General features: G+C 42.4%; 1 protein-coding gene across 1 annotated transcript in view; it reads right to left on the reverse strand.

Annotated features, from left to right (window-relative positions):
- Pik3cb (phosphatidylinositol-4,5-bisphosphate 3-kinase catalytic subunit beta) overlaps nucleotides 1-18,861 on the reverse strand; it is a 107,732-nt gene that overhangs the window by 76,104 nt on the left and 12,767 nt on the right. Inside the window, exon 2 of the mRNA XM_028788067.1 lies at nucleotides 14,039-14,140. The gene's annotated coding sequence lies outside the window, so the exon portion shown is untranslated. The remainder of the gene's footprint in view (nucleotides 1-14,038; nucleotides 14,141-18,861) is intronic.

Raw genomic sequence — 18,861 nt, forward strand, 5'->3', positions numbered from 1 at the left:
AGGGAGGGAGGGAGGGAGGGAGGGAGGGAAAGGAAAGGAAATTATTAGTATGGTAGGGAGGTCCTGCCTAGCATGCATGAAGTTCTGAGTTCAAGGCCTAGCACTGCACCTCCCATTGCTGCTACTAAATTGAAAGTAAAATATTTTGCTCTTCTTTGCCTTGTCATCCTTCTTCCACAAAGAGCAAGCACTACATGCAGAGCCAAACCTGTGAGGTTCAGTTCAGGAAGAGTCTTAAGAGTAATATACTTTCCTCATTTTAAAGGTAAAAAATCTAAAGCCCAGAGACTAGAGACATCCCTATACAGGAAGACAGACATAGGAGCAGGAAGGGTACTGTTTTATTTTTCAAAGCAATTAGCCATGTTTCCCTTGCCTCCTTTAAAGGAAATGTTCTGCACAGGGCTTCAAGATCTTAGGTCATTGTATCTTAAGTATGGAAGCGTAAGATTTAACGCTGAGAATAAGAAATATTTTTTAAGTATGACAATGACTTCTCAGGGAAGCTTTAGGGGTACAGAACACAGCAGGGACAACTGGCCCCACTGAACCCTTAGACAGGAATTACAGAACATAAGCCCTGTCTGTTCACTGGAGAAAGAGGAACAATATAGAAACTTCCACTTCCCTGCAACATGCCAGCTAAGCCACTAAACTACTAAACTACGTCTTTAAATCAGGAAACAAGGAGAAACCAACACATGTGAACACATGTGAATGAGAACAACTGAAACCACTCTGAAAAATAATAGAAGAAACTCTGAAAGAGAATAGAAAGAAAATTAAAAGGTATTTTATATCCTATTTCCATGATAAAGTATAGAGAAAGGTGGAATCTGCTGTTCTATGTGTGACTTGAGTACATAGGGATGACCACTCAGCCTTCCGGGTTCTGTTGTCCTGGAACAAAAAGATGGTGGAGGAGCATGTGGATAGTAATGGAAATTGTTTCTAAGAGAAAAAGGCCCTCCAGAGAATGGAAGCGCTCTAGAAGCTAGGAAAAGAAACTAACAGTAGGGTCCCACGGCTCTCCGCAGGTCATTTAGACACAGCTAGCACCCACCTTCTCCCACTTCTGGAGATTGTGAGCCTTTTCCCTTAAGCATACTATTTTAAACATGTATCCTTGGTAGCGCAAGATTTCCTGTCTTCCTCTGCCAACTGGATTCTTTACCATTATCCTCTCTGTGTGCCCTACTCTCCAGCCACTGGAAGGCGCCATACACACTGTCAGCAAAGGCTACATCTGCTGGCCTGCAGCCTGTGGGCTTCCTTCAGATGTGATTTAAGTGATGGCTGCTACTAGGACTCTCCCATTCCATGGCTTACCCTGTTCCGCAGGAACCAGCCTTGCTTAAAAACTAAGCAAGTTTGTTACTTTGTTTTACCAATATGTTTTCACGTTTTTTGTTTGTTTTTGTTTTGTTTTGTTTTGTTTTCGAGACAGGGTTTCTCTGTGTAGTCCTGGCTGTCCTAGAACTCACGCTGTAGACCAGGCTGGCCTCGAACTCAGAAATCCGCCTGCCTCTGCCTCCCAAGTGCTGAGATTAAAGGCGGGTGCCACCACCGCCCGGCATGTTTTCACTGTGTAACCTAGGCTAACCTCAAACTTGCTATAATCCTCCTACTACAGAGGATTGCATGTAATTACTACCATGCGTTTCATTTTAAAAAGAATTTTACTTAAAGCATTGTAGTGCTATGAAAGAGATCTTTCTAAAGTAATCTTTAATAAATTTTCATGTGTACATACATAAAATGTAAAACAAAAAGTAAATTTATTATGAAGTTAAAAGTCTAATTTTAGGGCTGGAGAGATGGCTCAGTGGTTAAGAGCACTGACTGTTCTTCCAGAAGTCCTAAGTTCAATTCCTAGCAAAAACATGGTGGCTCACAACCATCTGTAATGGGATCTGATGCTCTCTTCTGGGGTGTCTGAAGACAGTTATAATGTACTCATATACATAAAATAAACAAATAATTCTTTTTTTAAAAAGTCTAATTTTATACATGTCTTTAAACACATTTCAGTTTTTAATTCTATGATTATCACTTTTGTTTTGTTTTGACACAAGGTCTCTCTACATAGCCCTGACTGTCCTGGTACTCAGAGATCTGCTCGCCTGTAGCCCTCTCATGATGAACCCCTTGTCCCTTGTCCCCAACAAGACTGTCTTAGACACGCACTGCAGTTAGAGCAGCATTTCTTGGAGATGTTTAGTTTCTTGGGTAACAATCTGGTAATGGGATGCTGTCTCAGCAAGGGCATTTTTACTTCATTTACAACAGTTTTCTTTCTCTAATCTGAATTTCACTGCTTCTGCTGTGTTATCATTCCTTTGGGATCAAGGGCAGGAGTGTCACTCTGAAGAAGAGCAGTAGTGTTCACTGTGGATTAACAGTTCAAAATCAGTTCAAACAAGTGGCCAGAATTATAAGACAGCAAGAGGGCTCAGCAGGGCAAGGAATTTGCTGTGCAAGCATGGCAACCTGAGCTTGTTCCCAAAACCTGAGTGACAGTGGAATGAATCTACTCATGTACACTGTTAACACCCACATACACAGTAAAGAACGGCCAAATGAGGGGTGTACTTTAAAATGAAATTCCTCCTGACCAAAACAAACACAATTTCCATAACTGCTGTGCAACTGCTTAGAACCCAGGGTGATGCTGGTACAAATGCTTAGTTTAGGAGTGGAATGGGCTGCTACTGCAGTCTTCCTCCATTACCAGGGCACTTTGTCTTGTGCATATAAACAGCAGGGCCACTCCTGCTGCTTGTGTACATCCCAGAAACTCTGCCTTGTGTGTGACCCAGGTCTTCCCTTAGTACGCGTCTAAGGGACAAGTATTCATTATGTTTTCCTATTTGTGAATAAAAAGCCATGTAACAAGAGTAAGTTGTTAATCTGTAAGCCAAATCACAGAATTTAAAGCAGCCATGGCCATGAAGCTGCTAGTATGCTCAGCTAGGTCTGTACAGATAAAAGACACAGACAACAGGGACCTAAGTCCAAACACAAACATCATCTACTACAGTTTGCTTAAGTATTTCCAAAACAAACCTCAAACCTCCAAGTGTTTAGCTGCCACTGTTCCTACAGCGTACCACACCCTGACTGGCGTAAGGGGCCACATGGGTCCTAGAAGAGGGAAGCTGAGGAGACAATGAGGAGAGTCCAAGTGGGTTTAATTAAGAAGCAGAGAGAGCCAGAAGTGCTGGGGCACCTCTCTAATCCTAAAACTTACGAGGCGGCCGGGCAGTGGTGGTGCACGCCTTTAATCCCAGCGCTTGGGAGGCAGAGGCAGGCGGATTTCTGAGTTCGAGGCCAGCCTGGTCTACAGAGTGAGTTCCAGGACAGCCAGGACTACACAGAGAAACCCTGTCTCGAAAAAACAACAACAACAAAAAAGACTCACGAGGGAGGCAGAGGCAGAGGCAAGTGGATCTCTGTGAGCTTGAGGCCAGCCTGCTCTATAAAGCAAGTCCAGGCCAGGACTACACAGAGAAACCCTGTCTCAGGAAAAAGAAAGAAGAAAGGGAGGGAAGGAGGGAAGAAGGAAAGAAGGGAAGGAAGGAAGGAGGGGGAGAGCAAAAAGCAGAGCTTGGCTTGGTGGTGCAGCCACCAAGTGGTGCTGCCACTTGGGAGGCAGATATAGGTGGATCTCTGTGAGTTCAAGGCCAGCTTGAACTACAAAGAGACCTGTCTCAGAAAAACGACAACATCAACAACGAAAACTAAAACCTCACATATTGAGTTTTTAATTCTATGATTGTCACTTTTGGGTTGGGTTGGGTTGGGTTGGGTTGGGTTGGGTTGGGTTGGGTTTGACACAAGGTCTCTCTACATAGCCCTGGCTGTCCTGGAACTCAACAAAGATCTGCTCGCCTCTGCCTCCCAAGATTAGAAGTATATGCCACCATGACGAGCTGGTTATATGGGACAAAACAACCCCAAAAGGCTAGAAAAATCTTGATCAGTATAAAAGGAAAGTATATAAAAGGAAACTACCCAGAGGTTTTCGTGTCTACGTGCTGGTTGGTTTCTGTTCCTTACGCCACAGGCTGTGTGTGACAGGCAATTACTATTAGCAATTACTATTACTATTACCGTAACAATTACTATTACTGGTGGGCTCTTTTGAATGTCAGCAAATCTTCCAAGGATTTCTGGTTCTTTCTTCTTTTTAATTATTCATTTTACATCCTGCTCACTGACCCCCTTCCCATCAGCCCTTACCACAATCCTTCTCCAACCCCCTTCCCCTTCTCTGAGCAGGTGGGAGCCCCTCTGGGTGTATCCCCACCATGGTTCTTACTCGTAAGTACCATGACAGTCAGCAAGGACTCTGTGTAGCAGAAGATACTCACACGTAAGTGCTGTGGGAGTGAGTCATGTGCCAACTGTACACGTGTGTGGCGGTGCTAGTGAGTAACCATCCGCCTCACATCTAGGCACTGAACCAGGGCCAGACAGCCATCTGGACGGCAAACAGCAACAGGGGAAGAATTTTAAATAGCTTCAGCTGTAGGAAAGGCTCTACTACAGGCTCTGGACCTCTTAACTATTTGCTGTCGTTTGGAAAATAAGTGAGAATATACACACAATGTAAAAGAGCATGCTACCCACACTGGTTTTATCCACAGCCACTTCAAGACTTACTACTCTTTAGTATATGGTTTAACTTTGGTTTGCACAGTATTTATCTGTTCTGATTGTGCCCTTGGTGACCAATTTTCCTTTTAAGATATCTGGCCATGAATAACAAAATGAGTTTTGTGAATAGCTTGTTTCTCCCTTATAACTGACAGCAAAAATAGAGTAGGGAACTAAAAATAATAAAGAGGTATCTGTCAGTGGAGTCTCCGTGTGCTGTCTGTTCTCTTTAGAGGACACAAGCTCATTTAGTGGAAGGCACTGAGCAAAGGGGAGGAGAGAGGCTAGTGATACAGCTCAGAGGTCGAATGCCTATCTAGCAAGATAAGGCCCTGAGTTCAATTACAATTTACTAAATAATCACCCTGTTAAAGGCACACTGCACAGTGGATTGAGGGAAGATAAGATCTAAAAAATAAAACACTGGGACTGGAGAGGTGGCTCAGTGGTTAAGAGCACTGGCTGCTCTTTGAGAGGACCTGGGTTTAATTTCTAGCACCCACATGGTGACAGCTCACAACCTTGTTTCTCCATTCCCTGGGATCTAATGCCCTCTTCTGGCCTCTGTGGGCACTATATACATATAGTAACAGCGACATTCATCCACACATATAAAAAATAAAATTTAAAAATAAGGCACCAAGCAGTCTGCGTCTCACTTGCACCAGAGCACGTATGTCTGCACGTATGACTGCACGTCTGGTCTGCTGCACCTCTACCGGACAGCATTCCTTATATGAAGAAGTATGGAAAAGTAGATAGAGCTGAAATGGCTCATTGCAGTGATGTCCACTCAACCACAAGGATCAGGGTGACTACTGGGAAGGACTATAGAGCATTTGTTTGAACTTCCCAAGAAGGTGAATGATACGGTGAAGTAGAAGGGCTGTTGGGAGCAAGCATGGCAGGTCAGTGGAGGTACAATCCTCTGAAGGAATCAGTGTAGTTTGCATGGAACCGAGAGTCAATCTCCCCCTCACCCCCCTCTGGCCTCTGCCCTCGTGTATGCATGTGTGTGCATGCACGTGTACATACGAGTGTGTGTGGCTGTGCATAGCATTAATCCCAGCATTCCAGAGGCAGAGGCAAGTGGGAGGCCAGCCTTGTCAGCACAGTGAATTCTAGGCAAGCTGGGGCTATATAGTTGAGACCCTGTGTCAAAAACTAAAATATAAGTAAATAAAGAATAAACAAATAAGCAAATAAGTAAATAAACCAAACAGTTATGCTTCCTAAAGAACAGACTATTTAAACAAGTTCTTAACTTAATAGTTCAGAACCAGCTATGGTACTAATAATATGTTTGCCAACTTGCACAAATTCATAACCTCAGAACTATTACATGTAATAACTTCCATTTGCTATAGAATCATAATGAAGCCTTGTTTCTGTATTTTCTTTCTTTCTTTCCTCCTCCTCCTCTTCTTCCTCCTCCTCCTCCTCCTCCTTCTTCTTTTTGTTTTTTGTTGTTGTTGTTGTTTTTTGAGACAGGGTTTCTCTGTATAGCCCGGGCTGTCCTGGAACTCATTCATTAAGGGGGGCTCAGTGGAACTCACTCTGAAGACCAGGCTGACCTCAAACTCAGAAATCCACCTGCCTCTGCCTCCCAAGTGCTGGGATTAAAGGCATGTACCACCACTGCCCAGTGTATATTCTCTTTTTAGACAGTGTCTTAGTGTGCATTCCTAGCTAGCCTCAAACTGGCAGCAGTCCTCCTGCCTCAGCCCCCTGAGTACTGGGACTACAGGATGGTCTGCCATGCCTGGCTCCATGATAAAGCCTGCATCTAGGATCTGGAGAAGGCTAGTGAATTTCAAAACCCTGACTGTGGTAACAGAGCTAGCAGACCACTTGTTACAGCCTGAGTTTCTACAAGGAATATTGGTGGAACTTGTAAGGAACTTATAAATTTCTATACCATGGGATGTGGGTGGAGATGCTGGGAAACACTTGGCTTTCAACACTAAGGAAAAGCTCACTGCTGTAAATCTTGAGAATTTTTCTTTTTCTTTTTTTCCTTTTTCTTTTTTCCTTTTTTTTTTCTTTCCAAGACAGGGTTTCTCAGTGTAGCCCTAACTGTCCTGGAACTCACTCTGTAGACCAGGCTGGCCTCGAAGTCAGAAATCTGCCTGTCTCTGCCTCCCACGTGCTGGGATTAAAGACATGCGCCACCACTGTCCAGCCAAGAATAAGGATTCTTAAATATCCTTTCCCTACTTTTTGTGCTTGTTTTGTGTGAGCAAATGGGGGAAGGGCAGACATGTACATTACATCACGTGTGTAAAAGAGGAGAACCCATGAGAGTTGATTTTCTTCCTCCACTATGTTGGTCCCAGGGATCAAACTCAGGTTCTCAGGCTTCCTTCACCTACTGAGCCTGCCTCACCACCCCTGAAGTATGGATTCTGTATCTTAAATTTTAAAACTGAGGTCTATGGTGGTGCACACCCTTAATCCAAATATTGGGGGTGGCGGAGAGGAACAGGAGGACAGGACACCTCACAGGACAGAGATTGAGGCCTAAGAAATAGGATAACTACACCAATGTCACTGTGACAGACTTGGAATTGTGGTGGGCCATCAGGTAAGCCATTCATTCCTGCTTCCTGTGCAGTCAGTGCTATATATGAAGGTCTCTCCACTGGAATAAGTGGAAATGCCTGTGCCAAACTCAGAACAGGGATCTGCAGGATGATAATCTGCGACATGTCATTCTCCTTACAACAATGACAGATAGCTCCCACAGGGTGGAATAAAGAAATCACTCTGTACCAACAACTGCTTTGTAAATGAAAACACAAGTAGCATCTACTGCATTTGGGTCATTATTCGTTTTCAGTCTCTTACAATTGATCTTCACTAGTCAAATACACACAATTGGAAGGCTACAATTAAAACTCAGTATTATTAGTCACAGGTAGTTCACTGTCAAATTTTTTCCTTCTCTGTTCAAACAGGAAACAGAATCCTGAAGAACAGTGACAAGACTGCCTCCATGAATCCAGCAAGGCCCTCTCTTCAGACTCCAGCTTTTCTCTCTGCTGATTATTTTGCACACTGCTTTTAGAGCACCCACTGCCCATGGAAACCACACAGTGATGGCTCTCCCCATTTTAGCACCTTCTGAGAATTACTGTTTTCACAAACAGCTGCAGAGACGCAATGAATATGAATCTGACTTAAGGCAGACATGAAACTAGGCAGAGAAAAAGGGCATCAGAAGCCTTATTCTAAGAAATGCAAGACCTTTAAGACTGGAACTCAGGAAGCCAGAGAACAGGTGCAGAATGTCAGCAACAGGCTGAGTACATGCTGTTTCCCTTGATGTACACGACCAGGATTAGAATGAAAAATATTCAATAGGTGAGTACAAAACGATTAAACAAAGCACGGTTTAGGAATAGAAATATAGCTTAATCAAAACCCTAACTTTGCTGGAGAGATAGCTCAGTGGTTAAGAGCACTAATTGCTCTTCCAGAGGTCCTGAGTTCAATTCCCAGCAACCACATGGTGGCTCACAACCATCTGTAATGGGATCTTAAGACAGCTACAGTGTACTCATATAAATAAAAATAAAAATAAAACAAACGAACAAAAAGAAACACAAAAACTGTTTTGCCAGGCAGTGGTGGCACACGCCTTTAATCCCAGCACTTGGGAGGCAGAGGCAGGCAGATTTCTGAGTTCGAGGCCAGCCTGGTCTACAGAGTGAGTTCCAGGACAGCCAGGACTACACAGAGAAATCCTGTCTGGAAAAACCATAAATAAATAAATAAATAACCCTAACTTCAATTGGTTATGAGCCAAAGCTTACAATTTATACTATTGATAAGTTCCAATATGAAAGGGATATATAAGAAATATGAATCCAAAAAAATATGAATCTAACATAAAAATCACAACAAGTAGAAATTTACAAAAGCCCAAATAATCCAAAAGCATACAGGTAAGAATGCTTAATGTAATTATTCACCAAAGAAATGAGGATTAAAACTGCAATCAAGCCAGCATGGGAAAGGGGGGAGGAAAGCTGAGTGAGCAAAGCTACAGTGTCTGTCTCAAAATAAAAACCCAAAACAAAGAAACAAAATCCTCTGATATTCACAGAACACTGTTAGAAGGTGAACAAACGCTAATCTTTTCCAAACAGAACATCAAAAGCTCCACTGTCCTTTATTCTGTGCTACTCTTATCCAAGGATATCAGAGGTACATGAACATTTAAGCTAAAATTTTTCATAATAACCAAAAGAAGTCTCAACTCAATCATATATTAATAGAACAAGAAACTGTACTGAAATTTACAATATGGAAACATAATTAAATACAACTATATACACCACCATTAATGAACCTCACAAACACGGTTAACAGAAACAAAAAGGGCCAGGCATGGGAGCTCACATCTGTATCCATAGTAATCAGTGGGCAGAGACAGAAGAATTGCTACTCAGTTTCAGGCCAGTTTGAAATAATGAGACACTGTCTCGATTTTAAAAAAGTAGGAGTAGGGGGAGGAGAAAATAGCAAAAAGACACATACCATGAGACTGAATTTACTTAACTATAAATAACAGTTAAAATATGATTAGAGACAGGCATAGTGACTCAGGAGGCTGAGAAGGGACTGTCACTGCTAGTTCCAAGCAACAAATAAATTCCAGGCCAGCCAGGTTACAAAGTAGGACTCTGTCTCAAAAACAAACAAACAAAAAACCACCACCAACAACAAAATAAAATCAAAGCCACTGGAAATGGTGATACATACCAGTACTCAGGAGGCAGAAGCAGGTGGATCTCTGTGAGTTTAAGGATAGCGTAGTCCAAAGCCAGCTGGGGCTACACAGTTGAGACTGTCTCCAAAAACAGAAAAAGAACAAAGAGGGAGGGAGTGATGGAGGGACAGAGAGAGGGAGGGAAGGGAGGAAGGAGGGAGAAAGAGAAGGAGGAAAAATTAGACATGTAAAGATCATCAAGATCATAAAGATATAAAAACATTAGTATTTCCTTAGTAGGAAATTAAACGAAGTTCAGTAAAATGTCTCTTGTGAAAGGGAGAAAGAGAGGCCAGTGCTAGTATTGTCCAGGGTAGGTGCTTATGAGTGTATACAGAGCCCGGGGCGAAGTCTTCTCCCATTGTTCTTCATCATATTCACTGAGGCAGGGTCTCCCCAGTTGTACCAGAGTTCACAGTGTGGCCAGTGTAGCTAGATACCTTACTCAGGGGATCCTATCTCCACCTTCCAAGTGTGTGAATTACAGTCAAGCTGAGTGAGAGGTTCACCCAGCATTTACTGAGTTCTAGGGTCTAGTTTGCTGTTTGCACAGTGAGCATTTTAAATGCTAAGCCTGGGCTGGAGATATGGTTAAGAGCACTGACTGCTCTTCCAAAGGATCTGAGTTCAATTCCCAGCAACCACATGCTGGCTCACAATCATCTGTAAAGAGATCCAGTGCCCTCTTCTGGTGTGTCTGAAGAGAGCAAAATAAATAAATAAATCTTAAAAAAAAATTAAATTCTAAGCCCCTTCCCCTTTTGTGCATGCATATTTTGTCAAGTGACAGCAAATATAAGGCCTGGCATGAAGAGCCATGTGATGGGAACTCATCATTCTCTAGTCACTCAGCCTGTGGGCTGGATGCTGGTGTAGCTGCATTGTTCCCGCTAAACTCCGACAATCCACCTGGCCAGCTGCTTGTTCTAACTTTTGTCTTCACCTCCACATTTTAAGGCAGAAGACCCATTAGGGATAATAGCAAGGCTTTGTATCCTGCTGACTGCTGCTCACGACACTATTAATAGTACTTGAGCTCCTATATGGCTCTGGGTTCACAATACCACATACACGAAGTCTGGATTACAGAGCACTTCAGATTAGGAAACTCAATCTATACTATCCATTTTATAAAATTACACATAAAATAGATCCTACATATTTTGCATAAAACCAGTAAACTTTCAGAGCTGGAAAGATGTCTCCCAGGATAAGAGCACTTCCTAACTAATTAGGAGGGCTGGAGTTCAGATCCCAGCACCCATGCAAGAGGTCGGGCACTACTGTCTACCAGTACCTCAGCTCTGCAGAGGGCAGGTGTGAAGGACTGCCTGGCGCAGGGGCTTCCAGGCTAGCTGTGAAAATGTGAGCTGAGGTTCAAGAAAAGGCTATGCTTCAGATGAACAGGTGAAGACTGGTAAGAGGAGATCCAAAGTCACCTTCTGGCTGGCATGTGTGCAAACAGGCTTACAAGCTCCCATACATGTGTTCACACACAGTTGAACACAGATACACATATAATATTAAAAAATAAAAAACCACCTCTTTGAGGCTGGCAAGATGGTTCAACAGTTAAGAGCATGTCTTTTTACAGAGGACATAGGCTCAATTCCCAGCACCTACATGGCAGCTGACAACCGGCTCTAACTGCAGTTTCAGAGAAGTCCACACCCTTTGATCAGGCACACATGTGGTACACAGACTACACAGGAGAGCAAAATGTTCATATGTAGAAAATAAAATAAATCTAAAACGAACCAACCTGGACTGGTGACAGGATTCTGCAGGCAAAGCGTAAAGTAGCAGTGGCAGGAAAGACAACCACAGTTAGACCTCCGAAATCCATACAAAGGTGGAAGAAGGGACCAACTAAACAAACTGTCCTCTGAATAATGAGTGCGCTTGCTCTCTCCCTTCCTCCCTCCCCCATCTCTCACCCCAATAATAATAATGATAACAGTGTTTAAGGCTCTTACCCTAAGCTTTCGTATAAACATATATATATGTAATAGCATGACTATTTGACACCCTCTTCCACTAGAATACTAGACTGAGAACAAGGCAGCCATTTATACTGCCCTTTGTCCACTACTTCCTCTATCGTGTGGCTATCAAAAGACTAAAGAGATTCTGGCAACAGTTTTGAAAGGTCATGCTACGCAGACAGTCCCAGCTTTCATAGTATCCTTACTGTCTATGGAAGACTACATGACGATCTGAACAGCTATGTTCCGAGTAAAAGCAAAACGCACATTGCCACTGCACTGTCAAATGACCAGAACTACGGACACTCAATATCTTTATGAACATCATTTCCGACTGCATAACATCCAGTGCCTACTAATGAAAAGGGCCCCTGAGCAATGAAACAGAGCTGCGGGCACAACACCGGCTTCCCCAGACTCTGGCAGGCAAGCTGAGACCCGACCACTCTGTTGACTAGTTCATAAAAAACATAACCTTTTAAATTAACACAGATCGATGCCAAGCTTGGTAGTTACCTGCCTATAATCGTAGCACTTAGGAGGCTAAGACAGGAGGTTCCTACCTCAAAAAAAAAAAAAAATCATGGTAGTACATAGGCTTCTAATCCCAACACTTGGGAGGTAGAGTAAGAAAGATCAGGAATTCAAAGTCAGACTCAGACACAGAAAGTTAGAGACCAGACTATGCTACATGAGACCCTGTCTCAATAAACAAAAAATAAAACCACAAAAAGAAACCAAAACAACTTTAAATATGCCATTTACCAAGGAAAAGCCTAATAGCTACATTCCACTGCAGGCGCCCTTAGTGGTGGAGCATGTGCTTAGCATGTGTGCGATACTGGATTAAACCTGTAGCGCCTAGAAAACTACATTAGCCCTGCTCATGGGCACAGTGGCATATATGTCTCATTGCAGCACTCTGGAAGCTGAGGCAGAAAAACAGCCCTGGGCTGAGGCCAGCCTAGGGTACAAAATGAGCCTGTATCTCAAATGAATAACCCAACCCACACTGATCATTCTTCCCTTCCGCTCCTGGTATTCCCCCCTCCACTTTCATATCATGTGTTTTATTACTCTCCCTGACTCACTCTGATTATTCTTCAAAATTTCCCTAATTTGATTGCTTCAAAAACCTGTCAGCCAGGCATAAATGGTGCACAATTTTAACCCCCACACTCAGAAGGCAGAGACAGATTTCTTTGAGTGTGAAGCCAGTCTAGTCTAAGCTAGCTCCAGACCATTAAAACTACAGCAAAAGTGAGACTCTGTCTCAAAAACAAAACAAAACAAACAGATAAATGGGGCTGGAGAAATGACTCTGTGGTTAAGAGCACCAGCTACTCTTCCAGAGGACCCAGGCTTAATTTTCAGCATCTACATAGAAACTTACAACTGCCTATCACTCCAATTCCACGGGATCTGATGCCCTCTTCTGGCCTTCATAGGCAACAAGCATGCAAGTGTTGCACAGGTATACATGCACGTAAAACACCTATACACATAAAATAAAAAATTAGGCCGGGCGGTGGTGGCCCACGCCTTTAATCCCAGCACTTGGGAGGCAGAGGCAGGCGGATTTCTGAGTTCGAGGCCAGCCTGGTCTACAGAGTGAGTTCCAGGACAGCCCATGCTATACAGAGAAACCCTGTCTCGAAAAACAAACAAACAAACAAACAAACAAACAAAAACCAACAAAAATTAGTAGAGTTAGGATAGTGTGGCAGAGCACTCCCCACACCTCATGTCCCAGTCCTGTCATACACCAAAAAAGGGCAATGAATCAGTAAAAATTATCCAGCTTCTGAAATGTCCAAACTTGGTGGCTAGACAAATAGCTCAGAGTTAAGATCACTTGCTGCTCTTCCAGAGGACCCAAGTCCAATTGCCACCCTGATATACCTCACAACTGGCTATAACTCCAATACCAGAGGACCTGACACCTTTTTCTGGCCTTGGAAAACACTGCACACACAATGGACATACATTCAGACAAAGCACTCATACACATAATTTTTTTTAAATGTTCAGACGTATAGGTTAATAACAGCAGTCTGCTTTGCTTTTGTTATCTGAGCTAGGAATGACTTTGTGCTCTCAGCAATGCTGTCACCTGATAAACCTTTAAGCCAATAATAAGCCAGGCACACCAAAGCACCAGTGCTTGGGAGGCAGAGGTAGGTGTAGCTCTGTGAGTTTGAGGCTAGCCTAGTCTACAAAGCAAGTTCAGGGATAGCCAGGGATACACAGAGCAACTCTGTCTCCAAAACCAACAACAGTAATAAAAATCACCTTCACGCAGTATAGTGTCTCACTACTGTGATCCCAGTGCTCTGGAGACCAAAGGAGAGCACGTTTCAGGCTAGCCTGTGCTTTACAGTCAATTTCAGAGCACCTTGGGCTAAAATATCAAACAGAAGCAAGCAAGCAAGCACACAAACAACCCCTCTGAATTAAGCAACCCTAAATCTCAGTCTACATTAAAGTGAGGTTTATGGACACAAAATACAGACCATGTCTCAAGAGATTAGAAAAAAATTAGAAGCTAACCAATATTCATATTTCTACATTCAACTTTGTAAAAGACTAAGAAATAAAATCTACAAAATTGAACACTTACCTCAAAATAACAGCCCCCATTTCAGTCTTCTAGGAATATATGACATGACTTATTTTTAAATGTGAAGTATTCATGGAAGACTTTTTCAGATTAGAAGATGTACTGCAAAATAAAAGGTTGAAGACAGAAAGTATTAATCAAAATAGACAGTGTTAAATGTTTACTACCTTTGTGTCACTTGACTGTTTATACCCACACGCAGTTTAATACACTGGCTGAAAGGTCTACCAAGGTTAGAAACTTCTTACTATGTTTAGGATCTACGTTCCAACGTTCTCAGCTTTGGGACATTTACTAGTGGGTTTACATATTCAAGATCAAATCTAAGTAAATCATTTTTGTAGATTGTAGAATAAAATAAAAATCCAAGAACCCTCAAGCCAGCCAGGGATATACAGTAAAACCCTGTCTCAAAAAATAAAAAATAAAAATTAAAAATTAAAAGCAACAACAAAATGTAATACTATTTTCTCAAGATGGTTGTACAAGGAACTATGTCTGAACCCAAAGCAAAGCGTAGAGAACAAGAACACAGACTGAAGAGTCCACCTGTCTGTGCCTATTCTGTTGGCCCATTACCACCACAGCTCCAGAGGCCTTGACAGTCATCTCACAGCAGAAGAAAGCTTAACCAACATGCCACCATGAGGTGTCCTCTGACCACTGAGAGAAGATGATAATGACACTTACACTTGACAAAGATGTCAAGGCCAACCAAGCACCAGCTCAAACAAGATGTGAAAGCTGTGTTCACACTGATGTCAACCAGGTCGACACCCTGAGGTCAGCCTAATAATGGAGGAAGGCAGCATCCACTCAAATGGCTACTGACTAGGATTCTCTGGACACCATCACAGTGGTGATCACCACAGTCCAACTGGCTAATTCTAAATGTCAATCTCTTATCCCTATAAGAATGTTTAGTGCTAGAGAAAAACATTTTTAATATTGCTCTTCCAGAGAACCCAAAAAGTTTGAGTCCCAGTACCAACACCAGACAGCTAACTCCAGCTCTGGGGAAATCAAACACCCCTGGCCTCTGTAGGCACCTGCATTCATGTGCACATACCTAACGACAGGCGAAGATCTAACTGAAAATGAAATTTAAAAATTTTTAGTAAGTAAACCAGGCATGGTGGCTCACACCTTTAATCGTATAACCCAGGAGGCAGGAGGACATACATCTCTGTGAGTCTGAGGCCAGTAAGGGCTACAGATTCAAGACCCGGTCTCAAAATGAATGAATCAATGGATACAGGATTACTCATTCAAAAATTAAGAAGTTCAAGACAGAAAGAAGATGGCTTAGCATTAGATTAAGCTCAGCTCCTCAAGTAAGGAGCCCTATGTAACTACTATGCAGATGACATGCCCATGGTGTCAGACACACTCAAGACATTAATTCAAGATTTGGTGGCATAAGTCTTTAATCCCAGTACCTCAAGGCAGAGATAATCAAATCTCTGAATTTGAGGCCAGCCTGGTCTACACAGTGAGATCCTATCTTAAAAGAAAAAAAAAGACACTAACTCTATACGTCTATTAAGTGGACAAGGATTATTTGCCCAGCCTGGTACAATACACCTGTAATCATAGAACTTAAAATGTCGAAGGAAGGGAATTATAATTTCAATATCATCCTCAATTACATAGTCAATCTGGAACCAGTCTGAGCTACATGAGACCCTATGCCAAAAAAAAACAACAAGTCAGACTGACCCCAGCGCCTACCAACTGGCTATTTATCCCTGCAGTCCTTTTACAGTCTGTAATCCACAGCCAAGGCTGGGCTTGACGCCTTTAGCTCAGTCTTCCTGCCTCGGCATCCCAAGTGGCTCCCAACCTCGGCTTCCACATTTTCTTTACATGCTCTCCCTTCCTCTCAGTTTCTGAAAGCAGAGCCTCGCGTAGCCTACAGTGACTCTGACCTCCTCATGTACACATATCTGAATAAAAATGAGGATGGACACACATATGCCACAAACACAAACGGTCCCCATCCCCTCTTACTTTTGTCTAATTCAGCATATGAGATGGAGCCTGCTTACTACAATAAACTAAAATTTACCTATTTTTAAACATAGGAAGCTGGGAATAAGATTTTAACAAAATTCTCTAGAACTCAGTGTGTGTGTGTGTGTGTGTGTGTGTGTGTGTGTGTGTGTGTATTAGTGCATGAGTATACATACACATACATATGTACAAAACTAAAATGTTTTTATCTTATGCTCATTGGTGTTTTAAAGGCCATGACTATCTGTGTGAGGGTGTCAGAAGCCCTGGGACTGGAGTTACAGACAGGTGTGAGGTGCCATGTGGGTGCTGGGAATTGAACCAGGGTCCTCTGGAAGAACAACCACTGCTCTTAACTGCTCAGCCATCTCTCCAGCCTCTAGAACCCACTGGTTTCTTAAACTGGGGGTTATGGCTCCATACAGGCTTTTTCTGAGGCAACAGTAAAATGTTTATGAACATGGAACCACCAAGTATTAATTGGAAATGACCTAAGGGATCGCTGCATTTCTGCAGCTTGTACTGCACTGCACCAGAATGCTGCAACCTTGGTTCTTTCTGAAAGCAACAAGAGTGCTGTCAATGCACTGGCTGTCATCAGGCCACCTCAACGGTCTCAGCTCCTGCAGCTCCTGCAGCTCCTGCACGTTATGAATTCTTCCCCGTACATACAAGGCTTTCTGCTCTTGTAAGCTAATGATTTCATCATGCAAGGCAAACACGTTTGGTTATTATTTCCTCCTGTTACTCCTCAGCATGTAAGTACCGATTTAGTGTATCTTTAGCTTGTGTTAAAATGTTATTCTGCTAACACACGCCTTTAATCCCAGCACTGAGAGGCAGAGGCAGGTGGATCTGAGTTTGAGACTAGTCTGGTCTACACAGAGTTCTAGGATAGTCCTGTTTAAAAAAACAAAACTTCTATTTAGGTACCTATCACCAGAGTACATTTTTCACATGTCAAGAGGGAGGGGGTGATTTTTAAAGTCGTTTTTTGAGTTGCTGACTCTGTACATACTTCTGACATTAAAAATTAGCAATTACATCTATCTGTTAGTATGAATTTTTATTTTATCTTTAAAACATAAGTATATACCAAAGAATTATTTTAAAATAAACTTATTACTATGAATAAATCTTTGATTTGTAGAACTATTTTATATGTTTATATACTAGAGGCCACACAAAACTGTCTTGGATAAAAAGAAGTCCAAAGAGAAAGCTCAAGCAGCACACTCTATGCTGAATAAAAGGGGTTAGTAGTCAAAGGAGCAAGAAGCCAGAGGTGGTGGCCACAACTATAACCTCAGTCCTCAGGAGGCTGGGGCTCCTGTGGTGTGTTTGAGACCTGAGAGATATAGGGAGCCCTATTTCAAAATTAAAGAGATAAATTTAGGACCCAAGAAACTTGTTTATGATATAGGCTCTATCAACTGATATTTACTGAATTGTAATTAAAATTTTAGTATTTACCTTAACTGCAAAACATAGTGTTAAAAGCCTGCTGTCCTGCCTTCCAGAGGCAGGAAGGGGGTCACTGCAAGCCTGAGGCCAGCCTGGTCTACAAAGCAAGTCCCAGGCCCACCATGGTTACAATGAGATCCTGCCTTAAAAGAAGAAAAATGTTACTAATTTTTTTCTTGCTCTATTTTGTAGTCCTACCCAGGGCCTTGAATACAGCAATTAAGAACTCTACTATTGGGTTGTACTCTCTGCTCCATTAAAATTATTGTTAGTAATTAATAGCTTAATTTTTTAGTAAGTAATATCTTAATAAAACACGGATATAAAAATAATAAACCCAAATTTTTACATTACAACTTTTTTGGCCAACCATGGTTATGCACACCTTTAATCCCAGAATTCAGGAGGCAGAGACAGCTCTCTGAGTTTGAAGCTAGCCTAGTCTACACATAGGGAATTATGGATCAAGCAGGATCTCATAGTAAGACTGTCTTAAACTACGGCAGAAAATGTTTGTGAGGGTTTTTATAACAGGGTTTCATGCGTCCTGGGCTGGCCTCAACTCTAGGGATCAACTCCTGATCCTCTGGCCTCTACCACCCAAGTGCTAGAGTTGTAGGCAGGCTCCACCATGCTTGGCTAAAACTTTTTTTGTTTTTGTTGTTTTGTTTTGTTTTGATTTTGAAGACAGGGTTTCTCTATGTAGCCCTGGCTGTCCTGGAACTCACTCTGTAGATCAGGCTGGCCTTGAACTCAGAAATCTGCGTGCCTCTGCCTCCCAAGTGCTGGGATTAAAGGCTTGTGCCACCACTGCCCGGCAAACTTTTTATTTTTATGTACTTATGTGTTGTTTTGCCTGCATGTACGTTTGTGTACCAGGTGCCAAGGAGATCAGAAGAGGGTGTGGGAATCCCCCAAATCTGGAGTTACAGGCTGTTGTGAGCTGCCATGTAGGCACTGGGAATCAAATCCAGGTCTTCTGGAAGACAAACTAGTGCTCTTAACCACTGAACCATCCCTCCAGTCCATAAAACTTTTTAAGGTAGGGTCTCACTATGTAAACCAGGCTTGCCTTGAATTTAGGGACACACCTGCTTCTGCCTCCTGAGTAATGGTATTTAAGGTGTGCATGTAACCAGCATGTACCACACCCAGTCAACTATCTCTCTTGAACTTTCATCCGTTTGTATCCCCAATGCTTCACAGCATAAACACATCCTCTCAGTAAATGTTCCATGAAGCAGTTAATACAGGAAAAAAAACTCACATGCTCTAATGCTGAAAGTGTATGTGGATGAAGCAGACATTCCCACAACCAATTCTTTAGCTAACAGAAATGTATAAAA

This window comes from Grammomys surdaster, unplaced genomic scaffold, assembly GCF_004785775.1.
Source record: "Grammomys surdaster isolate TR1022 unplaced genomic scaffold, NIH_TR_1.0 125698, whole genome shotgun sequence".
In the NCBI taxonomy this organism is placed as follows: domain Eukaryota; kingdom Metazoa; phylum Chordata; class Mammalia; order Rodentia; family Muridae; genus Grammomys; species Grammomys surdaster.